The 26179-nt window shown below is 42.6% G+C and overlaps 1 long non-coding RNA gene across 2 annotated transcripts in view; it reads right to left on the bottom strand.

Annotated features, from left to right (window-relative positions):
* LOC123000352 (uncharacterized) overlaps nt 1-26179 on the bottom strand; it is a 249549-nt gene that overhangs the window by 115937 nt on the left and 107433 nt on the right. Inside the window, exons 6-7 of one of the 2 annotated variants that reach the window (XR_006408307.3) lie at nt 24307-24420; nt 22275-22436 (exon numbers count right to left, since the gene is read on the bottom strand). This is a non-coding gene — a long non-coding RNA (uncharacterized LOC123000352). The remainder of the gene's footprint in view (nt 1-22274; nt 22437-24306; nt 24421-26179) is intronic. The other variant, XR_007187910.2, reaches the window with a different exon arrangement.

Here is a 26179-nt window from a genome sequence, read left to right as displayed (position 1 = left end):
AGCAAAAAAATTTTTCCTTAGAGGAATGTTTTGGGAGAAGTTACCTCTCAAAGCCTGTTTCTTAGGTTGTAAAACTCTGGAGAGCCTCATTAGGATGGAGAAAGAAGTATCGTGATCAACCTTCCAAGTTTTCTGCCATGAGAGGATATTCCCAGTGGAAATTCTCTGGGTAGCTGGTTCCCTCCCACCCACCAACTGGCACTGACTGCCTGCTCTTGCATGTGTATGCATAAGATGCTGGCTTATCCAACCCTAACAGGTGCCATCCGCCTCATCCAGCTCCGTGACTCACCTGTGACACATCTCACGCTGCCTAGATGATGAAGAGTCCAATGGCGCAACAGGAGTCAAGCTTATTAACAGCCCATCTGCTCAGCCAGACGTTCCTCTCTACTGGATGTGAGAACAGCAGGGGAGAGGCCTAGCAGATCAGACCCACGTACTTCCAGCAGGCTGACTCTAGAGTATTGATCCTGGTTTCAAGTCTGCTGATTTCTTAAAAAGATACATGCTCATTTTGAAATTACCTTAGAGTTTAGAAACTAATACAAATAATCTGCCCAGTCTTAAATTCTTTGATAAGCCATAAACCCTTGTGATGTCCACATCACTTGCACCCTCCCTCAAGTCTTCGCTCAATGTTTTTCTCACTGTAGCTTCTCCAAATCGCCCTGTTGAAATCGTAGGCCTCCACCCCTTGAACTCCTGTACTTCTCCCCTTCTTTAATCACGATTCTTATCGCCATAATATACCATCTTATCTACCCATGGCTTCTATTTAATATTTAGTTCCCTCCAGTCAAATGTAAAGCTCATGAGGATTTATCACCTAAAACAATTAACTAATAGATAAGAGGTAGTTACTAAATGTTTGTGGAATGATTACTACTTTGTCTTCTAATCTTTATGTACGAATACTGTGTTTTAAAATTTTGTTTCCACCTCCTTACTAACTCTACTGCCTTCCCCCATTCGTAATGGACCTATCCCAGTGCTAAACAGAGTGCAAGGGCAATAAATATCAGGAACATCAATCGATCAATTAATCATTGATTCCCCTAGGGAGACATGAGAGAACAGGAGAAAAAGGAAAGAAATCACCTGGATTGAAATATAATATTTGTTATGCATCTATTTACTGGACGAACATTTATTAAGAGCCTTCCATGCTATCTTTACTTTCACAAATGGCTTTGCCCCAGTGAAAGACTGAGCAGTGAAAATATCTACACTCGACGTAGTCACTTCTGTATGCTGTTGGGATTTGTGATTCTGCTTTAATAAACTTTTCCTGAAGCAATAAATTATAAGCTTAAACATAGAATGAGCTGTCTAAGGGTCTGACACAATTATACATCCTATTCTCTTAAATCAGTTGCTTAGCAAATGCAGATAAACTCTCTGATTTACAGAAGGAATTTCAGGACTCTATTTGAAATGCAGAAATGGTTTAAAAACTTGATAGCGTGGGACAGGCTGGTTTCTTATAGGAGGAACAGAGATAAGGAAGACATAGAGCTTAATTTTAAAACTGGACCCAGCAGAAACAGAATAGGGAAGAGCTAACAAGGAGAGAAGGGTCATTGGGACCCAACATCAATGGAACTTAGACTCTCCATGAAACCCCATGGAAACACTGCCATTCTGATAGCTCTTGAGACGCCGTCTAGTTCATCTCATTGTTAGTGGGCAAGTGGTCTATTATTAACTTGCAAAAACTAGTCCAGACTTCAGAGGGTGCCCAACCCACCCAGTGAGCAGTGCCTTATGCACTGGAGGAATATGGGCAGTGTGAAAACGGAGGCTTTTTAAAGTGTGCTCATGAGCGAGCATATGCAACAGGTATGTTCTTTGGAATTACAGACATCCCACAGCTACAAGAGTTCTTTCGCTCATGGATTTAACGAACATTCATTGAGCACCTATTCCACTAACCCCCGGAGACAGTGGTGATGAATCAGGCAGTCAATGTTCTTGACTTCAGAGAGCAGACATTTGAGGTGGAGAGGTAGTCAGGAACCAAATAATAATAATTATTATTATTATTATACAATTATTATTATAATAATTATTATAATATATATTATATAATATATATTTAATATTATATATTTTTATAATATAATATATAATAATAATAGTATAATTAATAGTATATATAATATAACATATACTATATTATAATATTATATATAATACAATAATTATAATATTATAATTAATTATATAACTATTATAAATAAAATTTAAGATATGGGACTATGAGAGAAATATATAGAGTAATGAGAAAGAAGACAACTGAAAGGCCACTCTGAGTAGCTGACATTGAAGCTGTGACTTGAAGGATAAATCAGTCATGCAAAGAACTACAGAAAAAGGATGGGAAGCAGAGAAGCAGTCTGGGGTCAAGACATGAGCTTGTCATGCTCTGCAGCAAAAAGGAGGCCAGTGGTGCTTGAATGAGGGGCTAGTCACAGGGGATGAGGTTCGGGGGTGCACCAGAGTCAATTCATAGAGCAATGCGGGCCAGGTTTAAGGAATGGGGATTTTATTTAGGGTGCAATGGGCATGACCTTCTCCTGTGACTTCCAGGTAAGGCCATATGTTAAGTAGGAGAAACCAAAAACTTCCAGCTACAAACACCTAGAAATGCTGGATGACTATTTTTTTTCCCAAAAACTAAGCACAGATCTGAATTTATGATATCTAAAGAGAGAGTCCTAAGTGCCAGGGAGAAAAGGGGTGGATATTGACAGACAAGGGGTATAAGGAAACATTATGGATTACTGGAAATGTTTTAAATTTGGATGTGGGGAATAAAGGAGTATTTATATAAACACAATATAAAAAATAACTAAGCTATGCACTTATGATTTGTGCATTGTGTATTCTATGTAATAAAATTTTAAAAATAAATATAAGCAAGGAGAGAGGAAACAGAACAGCAATTAGAATGCCAATAGATTTCTCAATTGTGACAACAGGGGCTAGCAGCCAAAGGAGTATTTCAATGTGCTCAAAGAAAATATCTCCATTTAGAGCTCTATGTTCTATCAAACCATCTTCCCAAAGAATATAGGCAAAATAAAGACATATTTAGACAAAGAATGTTACCAAACACAGATCTTCGCTGTGGATAGACTTGAGTAAAAAGGAAATTGGACTTAGTAGAAAAGAGTAAGAGGCAAGAAACAATGACCAGTGGAAAATATATTCTAAGCATCACTAATCTACAGTCCAGTATTTGGGGATCACCAAAGTAGACAATGACTGAGGCTGTCGGTCTGCGTTTTTAAATTCAAATTCTCCTTTAAAAAAATTAAAAAATAGAAAATACAAATTCCCCCTGCCTTTGTTTTCTCACTTATAATATGGAGAGAGTGGAACCTTCTGCACCCAGTAGTTTAAAGACCAAATGTGGGTGCGCACGTGCACACGTGTATGTCTCTGGAGCAGTGGCTGGCAATGGTGAGCTATCATTATTATTACATATTATACATCTCAACCATGTATTGAGCTCTGGTGCCCGAAGAAAGTCCTTTCAGGAATGTCATGACTGTTTCCTTACACATCACAAAGAGCTTATCCAGTATTTACAGTCTTTGAGATATTCATTAAACTATTTTCAAAAGAATATTGGGAATCCATTAAAGGGTTTCAAGCAGAAGAGTAGAAGACTCTGGTTTATATTTTTAAGTGATCCCTGAGGCTATTGTATGGGAAATGGGTAAGAAAGCAAGAAGGAAAGCAAGGTGATGGGTACTAAAGAGGGCATGTGTTGCAACGAGCACTGGGCGTTATACGCAAACAATGAATCATGGAACACTACATCAAGAACTAATGATGTGCAGGACGGTGACTAACATAACATAATAAGAAAAAAAAAAGAAGGAAAGCAAGGAAGCCAGCTGTACTGTATTTCAGTAGGAAGAGTGGGAACTGATAATGCCTGAGTCTGAGCACAAATTATTTTAGGGAGAAAACTAGAAAAAAATTATAAAAACAGAAGTGTATATTGGAATGTTAAATGTTACCAAAGAACTACTGAGAACATCGGAGGACAAAGTTACTAATGATGGAGTCTCAAAATCAGAAAAGGCAACTCTGAAAATGGTCTCTTATTGTTTTCTAGTGTTATCTTTTGTTTATGCAGTACTTCTAACAATCCCAGATTTCCATCCAAACGTATCTCCAGCTGTACCATTGTGACACTACCATTCTCACTCTCTTGCCTTTGACCATGCGATTGTATCTGCCCTTAATGTCCCCCTCTCCCTCCTCTGCCCTGCACAGAGAGATCGCAGCAAACTTCAAAGACCTGCTCAGGTTTCATCTTCTCCGCCCCAGATTTTCTGCAATGGGAATCAGTATTTCTTTCCCTTATTTTCCAAATGGGCTCTATCTAGGATATTAATGGACCTTTCCTTATCCAGTCTACCCTATCTTATAGTTACCTGCATTAACTCTCCCTGGATTACAAGACTCTAAAACTTCAGAAAAATGTCATATTCAATCTGCATCCTTTATACCTTCCAGCAGAGTATCTCTAAAAATATTAAAGGAATCGAAGCGAAAAGGGAGTCACAGTCATTGAACCACCTGAACAATGAGGCCTCTGAGAAAAGACGGGTGAACCTTCACGAGGGAGGGGACTTCAGACCCAGCAGTAGCATAGGTCTCTGACAGCATTAGCTCAAAAAGTTTGCCTCTGAGTGTCGTCCTGATTTTTGGAATACTACTTACTCACCAGAAACCTATTCCTACTTTCTAGTACCAGAGAGGCAGTCGGGGGGGGTGGGGGTGCCCATCACCACCCTGGGCACCCTAATTTGGAGATGTTATTTTTATTTAACAGAAAAAAAATGTTTTCATTCATTAACATCTTGCTAGTTCGGATTCTATTCCTACATTTTTGTAACTGACAAAGTTTTGCCCCATGAGGCGCTTCTTGGAAACTAGCATTAGGAATCAGAATGCTTCCACGGAGTAAATCGAGAGTCCACTCAGAAACAAAATAATATAAAACGGAACTGGAAATCAGCCTTCCTACAGAGTCCAGCAGCTCGAAGTGCTCTTGGAATTGTTGGGATAATGTGGCAATTGTCAAAGTTCACTTGAGGACAACAGAGATTGTAGCATCTTGAACAGAATGTGGCAAAACTTGTCTGCCGCATGTTCCTGTGGTTGCGCGGTGGCTGCTTCGAGACTCATCTATAGAGCTGTATACGTCCCTTCTCCCAAATAACGTGAGGCTTCATTAAAAATGTCAGCTAAATCATGAAGTTAGAGGTAAGAGAGGCTTTTCCCAAATGGCACCAGCATAATTTTGCAAATTCCCAAGTTGGCAGGTTTGGGAAGCCCCTCTGCTCCCCTAGAACAGATTCGTAATCTGTAAAAACACATTTCGATGCTCATCCTCTGTCCAGCTGCCTGTGTTTCAGGCCGATCCTTAGCCTCTAAGCCTGAAAGTTTAGCTCTCCTACCCTGTGAGGAGTCTAAAAGAAGCCACGCAAGAAGACAGAACCAAAGCAGTTTTCTTTTCTGGGGGCTGAAAACGAGCAGATGGCTCTGTACTGGCCAGGGCTTCGTGGAGGCTGGGTGGGGCGGCGGCAGGAGCACAACCCGAGCCTCGGGATCTCAGCCCCTCCACCCGTCCTTGCTTCCCCACCTGCAAAATGGGAATAATAATACTTGACTCACAGTAGAGTCGAGTCGGTGAAATAACGTTAAACGAAGCAACCACATGCCAGGTGTGGAAGGCGAAAGTGTACCAGAGGTGTTCGTCCTTTTTAATACCCCTCAAACCCACACCCCTCCGCCCTGGCATAACCACACTGGCTCTCCCCTTAGAAGGAAGGGTTGAAATAGAACCACATTAAGCAGCAGACCATCTGCACAGCTGCACCAGGGGATGAACTCTAAAGGCTGGTCTATGCTCATGAAAAAATAAGACACGGTTCCAAACTTAGCTGGCAAAATGTAAAGGGCTCGCATTCATACATGTGTTACAGAGATCCATATGTTTTTGAATTTTAAAATTCATAGTTTAACAGTATTCGTTACATGGGATCTCCTGGAGCCTTCACAAGAGAATGAGTTTTGGCAGCAGGAGGATGTTTTGTTTTTTTTTTTTTTTTTTCTGATAACAATTAAAATTTTCATCCTTCTTTTAATGGCTATTGGCTACTTGAAGGCAGCATTACCAAGTGGATGGTGGTATAAAAGCTTGGAGACAGAAGCCAGAAAGAGAAAAATGCTCTGAGTAAAAAAAGTACAGAGGAGAGACAGGGAAAGATTTAGGAAACGTCAATCAAAAATGCCAACTGCTGGAGAGGGTAGAAAGAACACATAAGGCTGTGGGGTCAAGAACAGAGATTGAGAAATCCAATAGGAATTTCTGGAAATGCTATATATCTCAAGATGTAAACATCCCCCTTTTTTCTCTCCTGTGAAATTTTTATTACATTCCTATTGTTCACTGATGCACTTGACAAGTGCATGCTTGTTTTAAGGGAGTTTACAGAGGAACAGGAGAGGTCAAACGATAAATTAAAAATACAGAGGCATACTACATTTGCATTAATAGAAAACTTGTTTCAGTCCACTCTCCACTAAATAGATGTTGAACGCAAACTTAGATAAGTCTGCCGGGGTCCACACTTCCCGGAGGCTACCGTGTTTCCTCAGTTCAGCTGGTGTTTGAGGTCAGACAAGGGGTCGAGACGGGAGAGAGCCAAAGAAGCCGCTGGGCTTGGTCTGAGACCGCTAACCCGTTTCTACGGGTGGAACAACAAAGGGACCTTGACAAAAGCAGCCGTCAAGAGAGAGGGAGCAGGGGCGCCTGGGTGGCACAGCGGTTAAGCGTCTGCCTTCGGCTCAGGGCGTGATCCCGCCGTTCCGGGATCGAGCCCCACATCAGGCTCCTCCGCTGGGAAGCCTGCTTCTTCCTCTCCCACTCCCCCTGCTGTGTTCCCTCTCTCGCTGGCTGTCTCTCTGTCACATAAATAAAATCTTTAAAAAAAAAAAAAAGAGAGAGAGAGGGAGCAGCCACATGTGGAAAGAGGAGGGAGTTTCAGGAAGGCAGAGAAAGGGACTCCTGATAAATGCCACCGCAAGGTCCAGGGAGACGGGAAGAAACCTTGATGTTGGGTGGCAAAAAGGCATCTCAGTGAAGAAACGAGACCTCGAGTAATAGCCCAGATTAACCAACAGACCAACCTCAAAAGAAGTTTGTGAGACCCAGAGAAGAGCTCCATTTGAAGCTCTCTTCTCAAATCCTGCATGCTATCCCTAGGCCAGTTCACGCATTTCTGTGATGTCGGCGACCTTCTAAAGGACCATCTACCTCGAGTCATTCGGCCTAGCCCACAGACCTCCCCCCCCCCGCCCCCAGCTTGGGCCACTCACTATTCCAACAGTCTGTCTAGCACTTCCGCCTGCTTGTTCCGTGGTAATTTCCATTGCACTGCACCCAAAGGGAACTCATCATCTTCCTCCCAAACTGTGCCACCCATTACTTTCTCTTGGTGACCAATGTCCACATGAACACCTGAGAACAGCCTGGGTCCCTCCGTTTTCCTTACTTCCCACAGAAACCACCAACCAAATAGTAAGGATACCAGTAACCCTTTGATATCTCTTTATCCATCGTCTCCCTTCCTCTCCCACGCAATTGGGATTTTTTAGGTCTACATCATTTCCTGCCTGTGTTATTATACCAATTTCCTCATGGGTCTGCTGTCCAGCCTGGCATTCACCTTTATCACTGCCAGAGTGAGCTTCCTGAAACACAGAGGTCATCACACCACTATCTTAGATTCAAATTCTTCCCTTAGCATCAATAATTAACATGGGTATAAGATATAAGAAAATCACTTCACCTCTGTGCTTTCACATTCCTTCTGTACAAAGGGAATTATGCTGAATTTCTCTACCTACAGAAGGATTTCTATGATGATTAATTCAACACTGCTTCCTAAAAATGAAGTTTTAAAGATAGTAAATGTCAAAAAAAAAAAAAGCCCATGATATAAAGATAAGTTTTAAAGTTTTAACTAGAAGAATACTGAAATTTGATAGCGTGATCCCGTCAACATGAAAGGCATAGTAAAATCCTAGAAGAAAATGGTCTAAAATCTTAATGGTGAATGTCTCTTAATGATGTGATTATGGACAACTATTATTTTTTAAAACACTTTTTTTGCATCTCCCACAATGAGCATAAAATTCTTCTATAATAGAGGCAAAATATTCAACTTTTTAAAACCTAAGCTGTCTGAAAGAGGCACTAATATAAAAGAGAATTCCCAATATTTAAAACGACTGTCACAATTCTGAGGAGGGCTGCTCGACTTGATCACTCACTGAACTTTTACAAGGAATTGTCCTCTCTTTGTGCTTCTCCCACAGTTACTGTCTAAGAGACGTGACCAAGACAATTCTGAACCATCCCCACACTCACTGGCTCAGGAGGCTGGAAGGGTACAGAAGGTGACAGTTAATTAAGGAGGCTCCATGTGGCCGGCAGGTCCAGACTGTGGTGGGTAACAATTGTAGTTCTTCTGGGGCCTTGGAATAAAATTCTGAATACTAAGGCAGGCACTAAATAAAGTGTAATTTATATTTGGACTTTAACATAATTGCTGAGTGAAAAAAGCAGCCAATAATATTCTCTACCAATTTTATGCATACCAGCCAGGGGAGCTGAAGAATAACCCCAAAAGGAATCATTTATAGATTCTTTCTTGGCAGCTGGATTTTCATTAAAGGACTATTTTTCTACCTGTCTGTATTTTCAGCTTCTTGGCTTATCTCTTTCAAAGAAGAAGTTTCTTTTAAATTTTTCTACCAAGCAGGAGAGTAGACTGAGGCTAATTACAGGGGCACAGGAAGATTTCTGCAGCTTCGTTCTTCTCACTTCACCCACAATGATCTGCAGAACAATTCTTTAATAAAAGAGACTTTGTATAAGTGGTCTGTAGAAAAACTCAGTAGCTATCAATCAGTGATTCTCAACCAGCGGCAATTTTGGCCCCCAAGATCCATTTCTCGTTATCATAACTGAGGAGCTCCTACTGGCATCTAATGGGTACAGGCCAAGGATGTCGCTGAACATCACACGAGGCACAGGAAAGCCCCCACCACAAACACTGATCCAGCCCATATGTCAAAGCATTAAGGTTGAGAAACCCTTAAGCAATCAAAGAGTAAAACTGTCACTCGCGGTAACCAGCTTTCAAGAGGGGGAGACAAATTCCTCTCGTTGTTAGACCCAAAGTCACGTACATTCCTTCTAAGGGCCTGCCCAGGAAAATTCAGGACTCTCCCCAGAAATCGATCAGTCGTCTAGTCTTCTCCAACCTCTTTCTTTAATACCCAAGCAGCAAGCCTCTCCTTATCAATAGAGATCAGAAAGAGGGCCTTCTAAATTTCATACACACCTGGTCATCCCATTAACTATCATGTTTCATCATATTCAATTGTCATCTGATACTTGACAGAGACTATTTGACAACCTGAGAGCAGAGAGCAAGAACTAGGTCCTGATTAGGCTCAGGGCTGTACAGAGGCCCGGAGTGGAATGGAAGGGATAAAGGAGAAGAGGATCAAGACAAAATCCAATGTCCTCAAATTCTACCTAAATTCATCATGTCAAACAAAATACATGGACTTCGGAATAAAGAGATCTGCGTTTGAATTCCAGCTCCACCATTTAAGAGTCGTACAATATTTGACAAGTAATTACCTTCCTTGAGTATCGATTTCACCCTGTCCTAGGTGGAAATAATTATATCTACCCACCCAATAATTTTTGATCTCCCCAAATAGTAAGTGATCAATAACTATTGCTTTCTCTCTTCTGTATTCAACACTGTAATAGTGACTAGATCACACTGATTTTCTAATGCTCTTCCTCAGTGGGAAACCATGTAGGATCTGAGAGTCTTGGTGTCCACATCATAAAGGATATACGTAAATTAAGTATCAAATGATACATCTAGCATTGTGCCTGGTATTTAGAAAGCACATTGAGATGGTAGCTATTGTTACTCCTCAGAAAGGTCTCATGGCTCTCCGTCATTCCGAAGAAGACTCCTTGGTCCATGCTATGTTCTGATTGAAAGGTCTCCAACACCGTGTGTTCCTGCACCAAGTAGTTCACTTCTCTGGGTATCACTCCCCTAGAACGCCTGAGCGTTCCCCTCACTCCCAGGGAGTCACCAGTGTGAAGAACGTCCAACATCCCTCAAATATATTCTGATTTTTCCCCATCCTGAGACTCCCCAGAATGAGAATTTTTTAACTTTTAAATATCAAGGTTTATGTTCAGCATTGTACCTAGACCTTGGGGGACAGCTGAATAAATCACTAACAATGCAGGACAGGAACCCTGTATCTGGGGCTTTAGATGAGAGAACAGGGGGCCTTTAGACCTTCTTTATCCTTGCTGACTTTGTGGAAAATGATCTCTGAAATTTCGCCCACTTCTCTACTTGGGAATTTACTCTTTCTTCTATTTTGACTTTAGTAACATGAGAGATGGTATCTAACTATACTCTGCTCTGTATCTTTTATAGTTTCTGACCCAGAGCAATCAAAGTCAGCCTCTTAAAGCCATTGTGCGTGCTCTGCTGTCTGGTCAAGTAGACCAGAAGCTTCATTTCTCCTCTAGATTTGTCCTCCTTCCACCCTCCACTGAAACAGAGTTGATGTAGCAAAGACCTGCAAATACAGGCAAACTTTTGTCCCAGAAAAAAATGCCATGATCGGTCTCATCTTTCTATTGCAGTGGATTTTTGCTGCAATAGATAAGAGGATATAATCTGTAAGGAAGTCTCCCATGAACTAATTTCCAGATAATCCTTCAATGCTTCTGCCCAAGACACTAATAACATCTTATCCTTCTTTACCCTGCTCTTCTTCACATACAGCTTGACGAGCATTTTATCCTCTTACACCTGCTCACCTATCTTCTTCCCACACAGACACCAAGCAGATGCTAAGCAGGGCTGACTCATTTGTTCTCATAAACTAATACAGCATGGAGCATGGCCCACTAAAGGTAAGCAATAAATATTTGTTTAAATAATTGCGCCTCGGGGCACCTGGGTGGCTCAGTTGGTTAGGCAACTGGCTCTTGATTTTGGCTCAGCCCATGATCTCAGGGATGTGGGATCAAGCCCCATGTCTGGCTTCATCTTCAGCATGGAGTCTGCTTGAGATCCTCTCTCTCCCTCTGCCCCTCCCCCCACTCACACGCTACATTAATTAAATCTTTTAGATAAATAAATAATTGCACCTAAAACATCTATTTGCATATATAATATGACATAGGGAAACCTTGTATACAGAAAACATGAACAAAGATGCTTTATAAGTTGTTATAACTGTACTAGAGGCATCAAACGGACAGCCACCTGAACCGATGGCAGACTAAGTCATCTCGGCCTTTGAGTAATGCAAGATGGTGATGCCAACTAGCAGACTCAGTTCACAATGAGGGATCCTCATGCCTGTGAGGACTGGCATCAGGGTATCTTGCTTTCTTTCAGGCAGACCAATTCAAATCAACCGCAGGTCTCACCTGAAGGTAGAGTTCTCTGGCTTCATTCCCATGGAACCATGAAGCCTGGATCATCCCTCAGAGGAAGAGCTGCTTCTTTGGACCTTGGGCAGTGATACATTTGAGTCCCATTTACCAATGAGTAGCTCTTAGAATGAGTCCTGACCGTGAGACACATGTGCAGTAATGAATCAAAAAACAAGTATCTTTAGAAATTGTTGCAAATGAAGCAAAAACTTGCTTCAGTAAGAGCAAGAGGGCAAGAGAAATACATTCTGCTTTTACTAGAACACAGTCCTGTATACGGTACCGTAATGAAGAGTGTATTTGACAATAGCAGTTCATAGGTCGTTCCCAGTAATAGGGATGTTCTAGATAACCAACAATTCCATGAGCAAAGAGACGGTGGCTGTTGGTTAGTCAGTTTTAGATACTTGAAATGTTGTCTACAATGACTCGAACTTGAAAACATTTTTATTTTTCTTTAGAAAGAGGAACTGTGAGAGCTTTAGAAAAATCTTAAGAGCCTATCTTGTTCAAACCTCTCGTTTTACAGATGAAGTACCAAAGCCTAGTAGATTCATCTGTCCAAACACACTAGGGGCATAAGCTTGTATTTATTTATTTACACTCCAACTTGTTTCAGAAACTATGTACGCTAACCAAAACTACATTCAGTGCAGCAAGAGGAAATAAGAAATTAAATAAGATTAAAGAGGGATGAGCAGGTTAAGAGTGAGATTTGTTTGTCATAAAATCCGATATACTGGTGAGCAGTGGGCAATAAAACTGGTTCTGAGCTTTCTAACAGCCAATCATATAAAGAAAGAACCTCAATCTGTTTCATAGTTTGGAGTCTATAAAATTAAGAACCAGTGGCTCAGAAAGTTGCCATTCCTGCGCCGAGATCACAGAATCCTTTCTGCCATGCGTTCTCATACAGAAGCCCCAGTCTTCACAGAAAAGAATAAAATGATGGCATCACCCAAAAAGCAGTTCAATAAAAGTGGCTTTTTGGAGGACTAAGATGTTTCAGGCGCATGGCTCAATACTGAGAATCTAGAGAACAGGGAGGACTAGATGGACTGCACACCTTGAGGCAAGGCTCGATAAGCAACATTTGCCTCAAACATAATTGTGACAGATACTAAGGGGCAGTGACTTGTCAGTAGTTAACCTGCCCCGTTTTCACGGTCTCCTCTCTCACCATAGGCCCTCCACTCATCCACTCCGTGTTCCAGCGAGATCCAAGAGCATTCCTCAACGTCTCCCCCCTCTCCCCACCCACTCAGTCAGCAATTTATTAATTTTGTCTCCCACATAGCTCACAACCAACCACTTCCTTCTACCCTGAATTTCTATACCACCCTGTCATCATCTCACCCACAGCAACTCTCTGCATCGGCTCTTGTGCCCCGGCCAGTCACGATCCCCACAGAGACTTTGTGACCCTTCCAAACACAATTCTGACGCGATCGCTCCCCTGCTTAAAACCCTTCAGGATTTCTCTGGTGCCCTTGGAGTAAAATCCCAAGTAAGTAACACAGCAGAGCCGGTATTGAATTGTCTGGTCCCTGACGGTCTCCACCTTCTCCATAACCACTCTCCTCACTCTCTTCACTCCAGGCACACGGGTCCGTGGGCAGTTCTAGCAGGTGCTTTATACTTCCCTCCACCAGAACCTTGAAGTCTCCAAGCATTCACTTCTGTAGTGCCTTACTTGCATGTCATGTTGTAAGGAGTTGTTTGCTGGGGTGATCATATTGTTAAAATCGCTCTACCCCATGCATGTAAACCTCACAACGTAAGGAAATTCATCTTTCTAGCTCACTGTTGTATTTCTTATGTCACAGAGTAGCAGGCACAGCGCAGTTAAACACCTGAATGAATAAGTAATGGGATGATTAAATGGATAAAATGTGAATATTAGAATCTAGCCATCCTATTTTTCCAGGTAGATAGACAATTTCATGTGATGTGTAGAGCCCCATGTGTTGGCAGACATCCTCCACAGGTCTCTTGGTTTCTGCTTGTCTTCCAAGAAAAAGGCATTGATGGCTTTGTTCTGGATTATCTTTGCAAGGATATCTACAAAGCAAACAACCTTGGAAGACAGAGGTGGTATCTCTCTCCAAAGCAGAGGGCCTATGTGTTTCCTGCCCATAAACGTAATGTCTCCCTCTGGAGCAATGGTTTGAGAAGACTGCTAGCAGCGCTATTACACAACTGAGGGTTTCTTAAATTCAGGGTTTCTATGACAAAAATCTGTGTGCACAGCATCCACCTGGACTGTTCTCCATTGCCTCTGTGGGACTTAGCAAGCCAAGGGAACCAATATAAACATGAAGCTAATGTTATTTTCTGTACTGGGAGTAAGAAAGTTCTTTGTCTCTGATCCAAGAGTCTCATGTCTTCTGCCAGCATCTATGAAACTATGGCAGGCTAATTTGATAGCTTGAAGATAGGACAAAATCTTAGACTCTTCACAATTCTTGATACCATGGGATTTAACAATTGGCAAAGCTGGGAGGAGGGGGTCAAGGCTGAGAAAATTGGGAAATCTATGAAAGATGATATTTCAATGGGCTGTGAATTTGGAATCTTCTTCAAAAGGTAATTTTGGGGTAACTCAAAAAATATGTTAACTTCTTGGCCTCAGATTTCATAAATATCATAAATATATTATAATATGGTATTAATAAAAGTGTGATTCTTCGAGAACTTTCAACAGAAATGTCTCAACTCCCATACCCGATCCCAAGTCTATTAAATTGAAACTATACTCACAAAATTATTTTTATAGTTGAGAAATCAAGTTTGCACTGATCCAGTGATACTTCTCCCCATACCTCCTAGAAACCAAGAGCATACATCCTCCCTTAGACAAACACATATATATTGTTCAACACCAGGATCTTAAGAGTTCTAGCTATGCCCACACTGTAATCTCATCCCATCCTGTTTGTAATAACCCCACCGATGTTCTTCAATTCAATACATCACCATCCTATGTATGTTTTATGGTTAATAAATAGATGGTAGATCATGATGACAGACAATGAGAGACAGCATATCCACAAACAAGATAAACACAATATACTAAAACCTCTCCATTTGGAATAGGGCAAGTATATACGGCAGTTAAAGAATTTATAAAGTTTTTCCTTTAACAGAAAGTGAACTGTCTTTTCTTTAAATCTATACATGCAAAATTAAATGATATCTCTAGCAAATAAGGAACTGAGTATTCAGTAGTCTTTATTGCTACAGTAAAGTCTGAATTTTCTGCTTCCCTTTATTTCACAAATAAGCTCCAAACCTTGCAGTGTCCTATATGAAAAGCCCCGCTTGCTCAAATGCCAAGAATGAAAGATCTAATTACTGATGGAAACTCACCTGTGAGCACAACCCAGCAGGAGCTGCTAGCGGGGCTCATTTAGAGTCTCTTAATGGTTTTGATTCAAAGAACTCCCTGAAGACTGAACTGATTACATCAGGATTTCTGGCTGCAATGGCCAAAGTCATATCCACAGGATAGGACAGGAATTATGATGGATATCGAAAGCTCTGCAAATCGAAGAGTAAAATCACTTTTCTACCTGAGAGTTCTGTTCCATATAAAACTTAGAATATATCAACAGTGAAAAGTTAATCTCTTCCCCGAGGAAGTAATGAAGATATACAGCATTCAACTCTGCTGGAGAAAAGAACCTTTTCTTTGTGAAGATTTTCTCCTCACATAACCTAATTGGAAATTGTTTATGATACTAAATAATCCCTTGGATTATTTTCTATTTCAATTCAATTAACCAATTTATAGTACATCATTAGTTTCAGATGTAGTGTTAATTTGTCCGTTGTGTAGAACACCCAGTGTTCATCACACCATGTGTCCTCCTTCATGCCCATCACCCAATTACCCCATCCCTCCACCCACCTCCCCTCCAGCAGCGCTCAGTTTGTTTCCTGTAGTTAAGAGTCTCTCATGGTTTTTCTCCCTCTCTGATGACTTCCCATTCGGTTTTCCCTCCTTTCCCCGCAGGTTCTCTGCCCTGTTTCTTATATTCCACGTCTGAGTGAAACCATATCATTGTCTTTCTCTGATTGACTTATTTCGCTCAGCATAATACCTTCCAGTTCCATCCATAATGATGTAAACGGTAAGATTTCATCCTTTCTGATGGCTGAGTAATATTCCATTGTATATATACAACACACCTTTTTATCCATTCATCGGTCAATGGACATCTTGGCTCTTTCCACAGTTTGGCTATTGTGATCATTGCTGCCATAAACATTGGGGTGCAGGTGTCCCTTCAGAGGACGTTTGTATCTTTGAGGTAAGTCCCTAGTAGTGCAACTGCTGGGTTTAGGGTAGCTCTATTTTTAACGTCTTGAGGAATCTCCATACTGTTTTCCAGAGTGGCTGTACCAGCTTGGATTATTGAATACCCACCAGATTAATGTAGAAAAAAATTGATCAGCCTTCACAGTATGGATAAATTTACTGTGGAAAACTTTCTCTTTTCAAATCAGTGTCTTTCAGATATTAAGATGTGTCTTTCTTCATTTTTTTTTTAAGATTTTTATTTATTTGAGAGAGAGCATGAGAGAGGGGAGGGTCAGAGGGAGAAGCAGATTCCCTGCTGAGAAGGGAGCCCAATGCAGGACCCGATTCTGGGACTCCAGGATCGTGACCTGAGCCAAAGGCAGTCGCTTAACCAACTAAGCCACCTAGGTGCCCAAGATGTGTCTTTCAGTGTGACCTAAGGTTTGGTGCTATGACAAAAAGTTCCAATTTAACTTTTAAAAAATGGTTGTGGGGGGGCGCCTGGGTGGCGCAGTCATTAAGCATCTGCCTTCGGCTCAGGGCGTGATCCTGGAGTTCTGGGATTGAGCCCCACATCAGGCTCCTCCGCTGGGAGCCTGCTTCTTCCTCTCCTACTCCCCCTGCTTGTGTTCCCTCTCTCGCTGGCTATCTCTGTCAAATAAATAAATAAAATCTTTTAAAAAACAAATAAAATAAAAAATAAAAAAATGGTTGTGGGGAATTATTTTCTTCATTTTTGAACCTATATTCAGAGCCAAACATATAATTTTTAAATACACACACACATATATACACACACATATATATACATATATGTATATACATAAATACATATACACACACACACATTTAAAATGAAAACCAGTTAAAGCCCATGTAGATACTCTGCCCTCAAGAGAGTAGAGCATAACTCCCCACTTCTAATATGTGGGCCTAGTGACTTCCTTCCAAAAAGAAGATGGAGGGGACAAGGGACAGACTAGAATGGAAAAACCTGACAAACATGACCTCAGTGAAGAGTTCAAGGTTTACACCACCAGTGACAACTCATGCTCTCTTGATATGATATGATGAGAATGGCACACTTACCTCTGTGGTTCTCCTTCCCAAAACTCCCAATCCTAGTCTAATCATAAAGAAAACAGCAAACAAATCCAGGTTGAGGGACATCTACAAAATACCTGACCAGAACTCCTCAGAACTGTCCAAGTCATCAAAAACAAGGAAGATCTAGAGGCTTTTTAAAGGATATAAACTTTGTGTTATAAGATAAATAAGGTCTGAGGTCTAATGTGTAACATGGTGACTAGAGTTGATAATACTATATTGCATATTTGAAATTTTCTAAGAAAGAATTTCAGTGTTCTCATCAAAAGAGATAAATTTTTTTAAAAAAAGTTTTCCATTTTTCTTACCCTGTATAGTAAAAATGAAAGCAAAATGAGTTATATTGTCCAGTGGATAACAATTCTTATCATATAGTGTTCACAGAATGATCATTAGAGGTGCTCTGATTTGCATGTGAATGGAGAAATTAAACTATACTCTAGAAAGACCAAAAAAGAAAAAAATAAATAAAACAAAGGGGTCTGAGAAACTGTCATAGCCCAAAGGAGCCTTGAGACATGATGAGTAAATATAATATCCTGGATGGGATCCTGGATGAGATCCCAGGTGGATAACAAGGAAACCTGAATAAAATATGGCCTTTAGTTGATAATAATGTATCAATATTAATTCATGTGTTATGACGAACGTACCATAAGATATGAGTAACAGGAAAAACTAAGAGTAGGGTACGTAGTGACTCTGTGCTATCCTAATAATTTTCCTTTAACTCTAAATATATTCTAAAATACAAAATTTACTTTTAAAGTTTTTTAATGAGTCAATAAACTATTTTCTGAAAAACAAATTAAAGCTACAAATTCTGAAGCCAAATTTGATGCTAAGCCAGTTGTGATTACCTGATTATATCCATGTAGGCTAATTATAACATAGTAATATGTAAGTTTTTTTAAAGATTTATTTATTTGACAGAGAGAGAGAGCACAAGCAGGGGGAGAGGCAGAGGGAGAGAGAGAATTAGGCTTCCCGCTGAGCAGGGAGCCTGATGCGGGGCTTGATCCCAGGACGCAGGGATCATGACCTGAGCCAAAGGCAGACACTTAACGACTGAGCCACCCAGGCGCCCCTGACAAATAAATAAAATCTTATAAATAAATAAATAAACCCTTTGGGTAAGGGAACAACAATGATTACCAGTTCCATTTTACCATTGCAGACTGACACACAGAAGACAAGTAGGAGCACTGAGACGGAAATTCAGATCCCAGAGGCAGAGTTTAGTGCTCTTCTCTCTGCCCTTGGGATACTCCGTTGGGCGCTTAACCAACTGAGCCACCAAAGTACCCCATAACAAAGTTATATTTTAACAGAGGTAGAAAGCATTTAAAAGCAAGATGAAGAATTACATATTAACAAACCAAAGAAGAAAAATGCACTTATGCTTACAAAATCTTCCATGTCACTTCTGAATCTCATCTTCTAAATGTCAATTTCTCTAGCAAATGCTTTCAGAACAGAAGCCGCCATTTTACTGTTCCCGGTAAATGCAAACCACTGACCTTAGCTGACGGCAAAAATAAAGTATGCAGAGCTAATAAAGTATGAATTCAGGATAAAAAGTTACATTCTCAGGGGCGCCTGGGTGGCTCAGTTGGTTAAGTGGCTGCCCTCGGCTCATGATCTCAGGGTCCTGGGATCGAGTCCCACATAGGGCTCTCTGCTCAGTGGGGAGCCTTCTTCTCCCTCGCCCCCTGCTGCTCCCCCTGCCTGTGCTCTCCTGCTCTCTGTCAAATAAATAAATAAAATCTTAAAAAAAACAAAAGTTACATTCTCAAAAAAAAAAAAAAAAAAATCCTCCTGTACATGATGCCTGAAAATCCTTCACCAGGGTATAAAGTATCTCACCCCCGCAAAGATCCAATTACAAATTCTCTCTGATTCATAATGAACCAAAATTTCTACTCAAGTCTAAAGGACTGGCAAGTGTTGTTTTGGCTCCACGGGTTGGCAATGGCCTTTCGCAAAGACACGGACTGAGATGAGAGAGAGAGAGAAGGGAAGAGAACTGTACTACTCATACTGTAACTCAGCGTTCGGCTCTATTTGTATTTATGTAGATTTCATATATACTGAAGTGACGTTCTAATTGGTATTTAGGTTCCCGATATATCTCATGAGACTTCATTGAGCTCGTGAGATATATCGGGACGCTAAATACCAATTAGAACGTCACTTCGGTACGAAAATATGTACTGATTTCCAGACACTGAATACTCAACAACTGACTGTGGAAACCAGACCACATGCAAAACGTGGCCTACTCACATTCGGATCAGGAATTTCAGGTGCTGTGTCCACTTAGCGCATGTGAGTAAGGCTACACCTATCTTCCTGCGTATCCAGTTAAAGTACCAACACTCTCTATCCTCGGGGAAAAATTAAGAACATAAACTAAACCCTAGTTGCAGAGTTGTTCCACAGTAATAATAGGGAAGAGCTTATTCCTAACAAAAACGAGACTGCTTAAACGAATATACACCTCTATACAGTGATGTATTCTGCAACCGTTAAAATGGCTATAGAAAAACATTTAATGTCAGGAAACGTTTTTTATGATATACTGGGGTGGGGTCAGTTAACATGCTCTTTCTCAGATCAACCTCCATCATTCTCTGCTCTGTCCCATCTCTCAGGGAACTGTATTTTCTTACCCTATGGCATCTGGTAGTTTCAGACAATGAAAGGCACCAGCGGGACACTAAAGTGTGGGTGTAGCCAAAGTGTCATAATGCTCACAGGTCACCTGGAACCCATTTATTTGTGGTTTCTATGTGTACCTCACCCAACTCCCACAAGCTTCCATGTGGTTTCATTACAAGGGAGCCCGAGCAGTTGTTTTTTGGAGAACTGTTTTCAGGCCACTAGAGCTTGCTTTGCTTAGCAAAGACCTGGAAACGTCTGGGAGGAGGGGGTGACCCATCACCAATGCCTGAGATAGGTGGGAGGAAAACAAAAGCAAACAAACAAAAAAACCCAGCTCCTTTGCTTCAGGATCAGAGGACGGACGTGCAGCTTACACTGCAGGATCTGGCTACAGCCACCCTGAGGAGCTCTGCCTGGCTGTCACTCCTCTCTGATCCTGCCTCTCCACTCCTCCATGGTTCTCCCCTAGGAGCACGTCTGCGGTAACTCCTTACGCACAAATCCCTGCCCCAGGAGAACACCCTCTCCCTCTGCTCCTGCGCCGCCCCCAGCAGGGGCTGCGTCTCTGCCGCAGCTCCGGCTCCTGTCAGCCAACTTCCACCTGCTTGACCAGTGCAGGCACACTCAAGTGTCCTACGTGAAGGTTAGGATATTATTCAGAAGAGTGGGGCTGTGAGATTTGGGATGGGCCTACTTGGATGTCTCAGATAAAACCGAACAATCTGGAACCACCCAAACATCTTGGGCCTCCATTGCCATTTCAGAGTAAAAGGAGCATTTCAGCAACAGGCTTGGCCCGTGTCACTCCCTCATCTCCTGCAGCCCAACGCCGAGAAGCAACTGGCCCAACAGGAAGAATGGTTTGCTGCAGACTCACGGAGGCTGATGTGCTGTTCTCCAGGATGTGGTACATGTTTGAGCCAGAGACCAATGTAAGGTGCTGTGTCCCCCGCTGTCAGTATAGACAGGCTGGAAATTAAGAGACGGGGGTAGAGGAAGCCCTTTTCACTGTTAGACAGAATATTCCATCATTGCAACCTTGTAGCCCTGAGTACAGATGGCTTATGGATCTTAGTTCCCAAGGGAGGAAGGTTCCATAATCATCCCATTAAACGATAAGTAAAACTGTCATCTGGTCACTTTGGGCTTCTCATGGCATGGATTCAACAGGCAGAGGAGTTACCATACTAGCCCGTGATAATACACTCAAGCAGTCAAAGGGAAACCTCATTAAGGCTACAGACGGGGGCAGAAGACTACGTCAGAATCCAGAAGATGCCTCATGGCACCTTGCAGGACTTCCATGTCCACAGTAAAAGTCAATGGAAGATTACAACCCAATCAAGGCAGGACCCCCAATGACCCATGTGCTTCAGGAAGAAAGATTCAGACTCCACCAAGAAGAGAACCCAGGTAAAGTTTGCCTCAGTGGGACAATAAAAGAAAACGATGTGTCCAGGATATGACCTCATGACCATCCAGACAAATGAGGGCCGTAGCAGCTCTGCACATTTTCCTGACACACATGCCCGTATATGTTCACAAAATACCTAGTTTTACCTTTCCCCCTCCTGTACTATTTTGTTTGGGGGGTATGGGTGAGTCCCAAGTTTGTCATTTAGTCCTCAGAAAACCTAACCACAAACAGGAGAACCCGGAACTAATGGAGGTGCGGCCTCTCACCTGGAGAGCCTAGCTTGGCTCACACAGTTACTTCGGGCCTCCACTTGGGGGGAAAGGAGGAAAACGTTTAAGTGAGGCGGAAACGTGAAGCTGTTGCATGGACATTAAACACAGTAGAAGGGCGAAAGGGACACTGAGTCACACAGACACACAGTTACAGCCACCCTCCTGTCGGCTCTCAGATCCATTTCCTGCTCTTCTCCCTGCTGCATTGCCCAGGCAACTATGTTTCCCCAGCCGGGAGTATTTAACCAGAGATCAAAGCAATCATCAGCAAATAGAAACCACACCATATACATTTCAAACAAGGCTAAAATGAAGGGGATTTGTTACACAGCTGATGCAAGAGTTTAGAAGCCAAACAGGATGGCAAGGCAACCCAGAAATTACCAACAGTAGGAAAACGCTTCCCTCCCAGACAGGAGGGATGAAGGGAAGAAGCAGTGCTAAGAGAACACAGACCCCAGGACCATCCAGCTGGAAGGAGATCCACAGAGAGCGCTGCAGACCTGGCGCTGAGCAGTCCCGCCTGACACCATTCTTCAGTATAAATACAGAATCCCACAAGTTTATGCAATATGTTCTCAATTAAAGAAAACACGCATACATATGCATAAAAATGTTCTGGAAAGATATACTTTCAAGTTGTTAACAATGGAAACTCCAGTATATAATAATCTCCCCCTTGTCTGTGGGGGATACCTTCCAAGACCTCCCGTGGGTGCCTGAAACGGTGGATAGTACCGAACCCTATATTATATACCATATGTTTTTCCTATATAGACCTACCTGTGGCAAAGTTTAATTTACAAATTAGGCACAGAGATAATAACGAGTAATGAAACAGAATTAAAACAAGGTGTGCTTAAAAAAAGTTATGTGAATGTGGTCCCTCTCTCTCAAAATATCTTATTGTACTGTACTCACCCTTCATCCGGTGATGAGCTAAGACGATAAAATGCCTTCACGGTGACACGAAAGGAGGTGAATGACATAGGGGTTGTGACCTAGCGTTAGGCTACTATTGACCTTCAGCGATACGTCGGAAAGAGGACCATCTGCTTCCAGATGGTGCTTGACTGCAGGTACCTGAAACCACAGAAAGTGAAACCACCAGTAAGGTTGGACTGCTTTACCAAAATTCTGCTCTTCAATCCACGTAATTCCTTTCGGAGGTCCCAAAGGGGACCTCCAAATATATTCATAGACCATAACGTCCAGCAAATAAATACTCTTTCTTACTCTTGGCTCTGGCCCCAAATCCTAACACGTAAGTCTGGTGAGCGAGAGTAGACTATGATTTCTTCCTACCCCGACCGATGGCGTCTTGCTCCTCCTCTCACTTGCTCACCATTGGACGCACTCTGATTCTAGGTTCCAGGCTGCCTCCGGGCTAGGGAGAAAAGCGAAGTTGAAGAACTGAAGGAAACTTCTCCAAGGCACTCTAGCATCTAGGAAGTCTGTAGCAGCGTGTACAGCTGATGGAGGGAGAGAGCCCAATGGAGGCACAGGTCCTTGGGGCCACGAGAAGGCTGGGCACTGAGAAAACAGCTCCAAGGAACGCCAGCAGCAGGGAGCCACAACCGGCCACGACCCGGGAGGAGAAAAGCAGCTGGGAGAGATCTCGAATGTGGGAGAGATCTTTTATGAGGCACACACAGGTGAAAGCTGTGAGGGCGAAAGGCAGGGTGGGACTGAGGGCTCACTTTTTACAGAAAGTTCCCACACTCTCTTTGAGAAGCAACTAATCATCCAGGAGAGGGGCGGCAAGAACATAGTCCTTTATCCATCACTGTGTTATACTTGCCATCTTGAATCTCTTCCAATGAGCAAATCTTTGTCATTGGCCTAATCTCACTGCGGTCAGGTCCCTCTTTTCAAGACGAGCTCTCTCGTGAGAAATAGAGCAGACGCTGCTGGGTGCCTGCCCACGTCGACTCCCATCTCCTTTTACATCATAGGACTCTCCCACTTCGTGCAGAGACGCACCCTACTCTGGGCACCCAGGTGCTTCGGGGAAGGCTAATACCACGTGTAGCTCCAGGGGCCAAAAGCTGATTGGTGTAAGCCAATCACAGAGGTCGCATTCTCCTTGCTGATGATTGGTTTAGGCACGAGTATATGCGGCACTTGTGTTTGATGAAACACGAGAAGGTATCTGCTATCGGGCTTCTGGGAAAGGCTTCTTTGCTCTTAAGAAGACACATATGAGGGGCACCTGGGTGTCTCAGTCAGTTGAAACAACAACTCCTGGTTTTGGCTCAGGTGATGATCTCGTGGGTTGTGGGATGGAGCCCCTTCAGGCTCCGTGCTCAGCGGTGTCTGCCTGAAGATTCTCCCCCTCTGCCCCTCCCCCAACGTGCGCGTGCATACATGCACTTTTTTTTTTGCAGGAAATTGGGTTGTTTTTTATTTGAGCTATGTCATAATCTTCTTTTCACATGCACACTCCTGCTCTCTCTCTCTCTCTCTCTAATAAAGAAATAAATCTTAAAAAAGAAGGGGAAGACACACATGAGAAACGGAAACACATGAAAAAAGGAGTTCTTCTAGATGGTCATATCTGGCTAGGACCCTTGAACGTGTTGCAGCCTTCTCGAATTAGGAGGGGAACTTGCCTGAGGACAAATCCAAAATGCTGACGATGGCAAAGCAGAAAGACAGAAAGAACATGGAGTCTATTTATCTGTTAAATTAGCCGATGCTGGCACTACCCTCTCCTTGCTTCGTGAGATACTTAATATCCTTGTTTAACCGTGTTAGATTTGGAGGTTTCTGTTGCATGTAGTCTAAAACATTCTAATGGGTATAGGAAGTATCTCAGACCTTCTCCTGGTGAACTGTGCTTTGGCTGGAGTTATTAATGCTAGTTATCCTAACAAACAACCCCCAAATCTCAGTGGCTGAACCCAAGTAAAGCCCATGGCTGGCTCATGATCGGATATGTTTGGCAGCTGACCTTTGCTGTGTGATTCAGAAATCATTGCTTCTTCTGTCTTATGTTTCCAGTATTCTTTGGTGTTTCCTTGACGTCATCTTTGGATCCTCTGCGTTCAACTCACTGACAAGTGAACTGGCAGAATATAAAACATGACAAGACATTTAGGGGCCAGATCTGCCCAGAGAGTTGGTTCATTGCCATGTTTTCTAGGCATGTCCAGGGTATTTTTTGAGTTTTCATTTGTCTACACAGGACAGAAACCCAACTGCACTAGCACTAACAAATTGGGTTCATTTTTACACACACAAATACAAAATCCAAACAAGACAGCTTAGCATGAGTACAACTATACCAAGATGCCACCTAGGACCTAGGATCCTTCTGTCTTTCCCCTCTGCCACCCTTAGTATGTATCTTTCTTCCTTATGCTTCCAAATGGTGCTACACTTCTTGGGATTAGAGTATTAAACTAAATTCCAGACAGGAGGGAGGAGAAAAGGCTAAAAGCATGTTTCAGGGATCTGTCATTTTATTTTTAAAAATAAAATCTTTTAAAATACGGCTTTCCTGAAAGACTTACCCAGAGGACTTCTGCTTATTTTTCATTGGCCAGAACCGTATTTTCTAGCAAGGGAGATTGGTGCAATGGGCCCTGAGCTAGCTGAACTATACTGAGCTACACTGTAACTAAGGGGGAGGGGAGGATGGCTACCAGGTGGGCAACTATGAGAGTGTGCCTCACCTAGTTGTGCCAATCTTCCAGAGCTTCAGGTGAGACCTCTAGTACACTGGTTCTTTTCTCTGCCTCCTTTGAGGCCTTGAAATCAGAAGTCCAACCCATGAGAAGAAATACCCTCACTTTCTGTAATGTCCGTGTATTGAAGGAGTGGAAGACTTCAGATTTGCTACCTGCGCGGTACACACTGGATAGCTAGCTTGTGAAAGCACACCCTGAATGCCCTTGTTAAACACTATCTTGGAAATGGAGAGGTCCTGCCCTCCCTCTATATTCCCATCGAGTAGAACGCGCAGCACAATGTGTCGCCCTGGGGCGCCCGGGAGGCTCCGTTGGTTAAGCGTCTGCCTTCGGCGCAGATCATGATCCCGGGGTCCTGGGATGGAGCCCCCCATCAGGCTCCCTGCTCAGCGGGGAGCCTGCTTCTCCCTCTCCTCTGCCCCTCCCCCTTGCTTGTGCTCTCTCTCTCGCTCGATCTCTCTCTTTCTATCAAAAAATAAATAAAATCTTTAAAAAAAATTCTAAAAATTAAAAAAAAAAATGTGTTGTGCAGCGTTCAAGGTCAGGGGCTCTGGGGATGGCCAATCCAGAGCATCTCCATTGTAATGAAGGGTGTCCAGGTGGAAGGCCTTGGTCTCCTTGGAAACACCGGCTATGCAAGGAGGGGAAGGGACACTGACAGTTGCTATGATAGAAAGCTCATTGCACGTAGACCCCAGCAGTGCATGCTCTGTGCAGTCAGCCGCTCCTGGAGTCCCCCAGTAAACCAATGGCTTGATTGCTGTCACTGGGTCTTTGGCCTCGCCAGGCCGTCACCCACCCTAGGCTTGGAGTCTGAGGGGTGTGGCGGCCCACCACCTCCCACAAGTCATAACACTGGCTTCTTGTTAGAGTCAGACAAAAGTTTGACCTCAGATTGAATAACAAGGTCCCAATGTCATTTATTTTCAACCAAGACACTTTCTGCTGGGTGCTAGCTTTAGTCATGTTTTCCTGAACTAGGAATGTAATTCGATTTATTGTGTCTGTAACTCTGGTTAGCAAGAATGAGAATCAGCAGTTCGATCTCCCTGAGAACTCACACGTAAAATTGAAGAGAGGTCTCTGGGGCATGAATTTAAAGCACCACATATGATGCAACTTCGCCTGGGATGG

This window comes from Ursus arctos, unplaced genomic scaffold (assembly GCF_023065955.2).
Source record: "Ursus arctos isolate Adak ecotype North America unplaced genomic scaffold, UrsArc2.0 scaffold_37, whole genome shotgun sequence".
Taxonomy (NCBI): domain Eukaryota; kingdom Metazoa; phylum Chordata; class Mammalia; order Carnivora; family Ursidae; genus Ursus; species Ursus arctos.
This window is presented reverse-complemented; position numbering and strand designations above follow the sequence as displayed.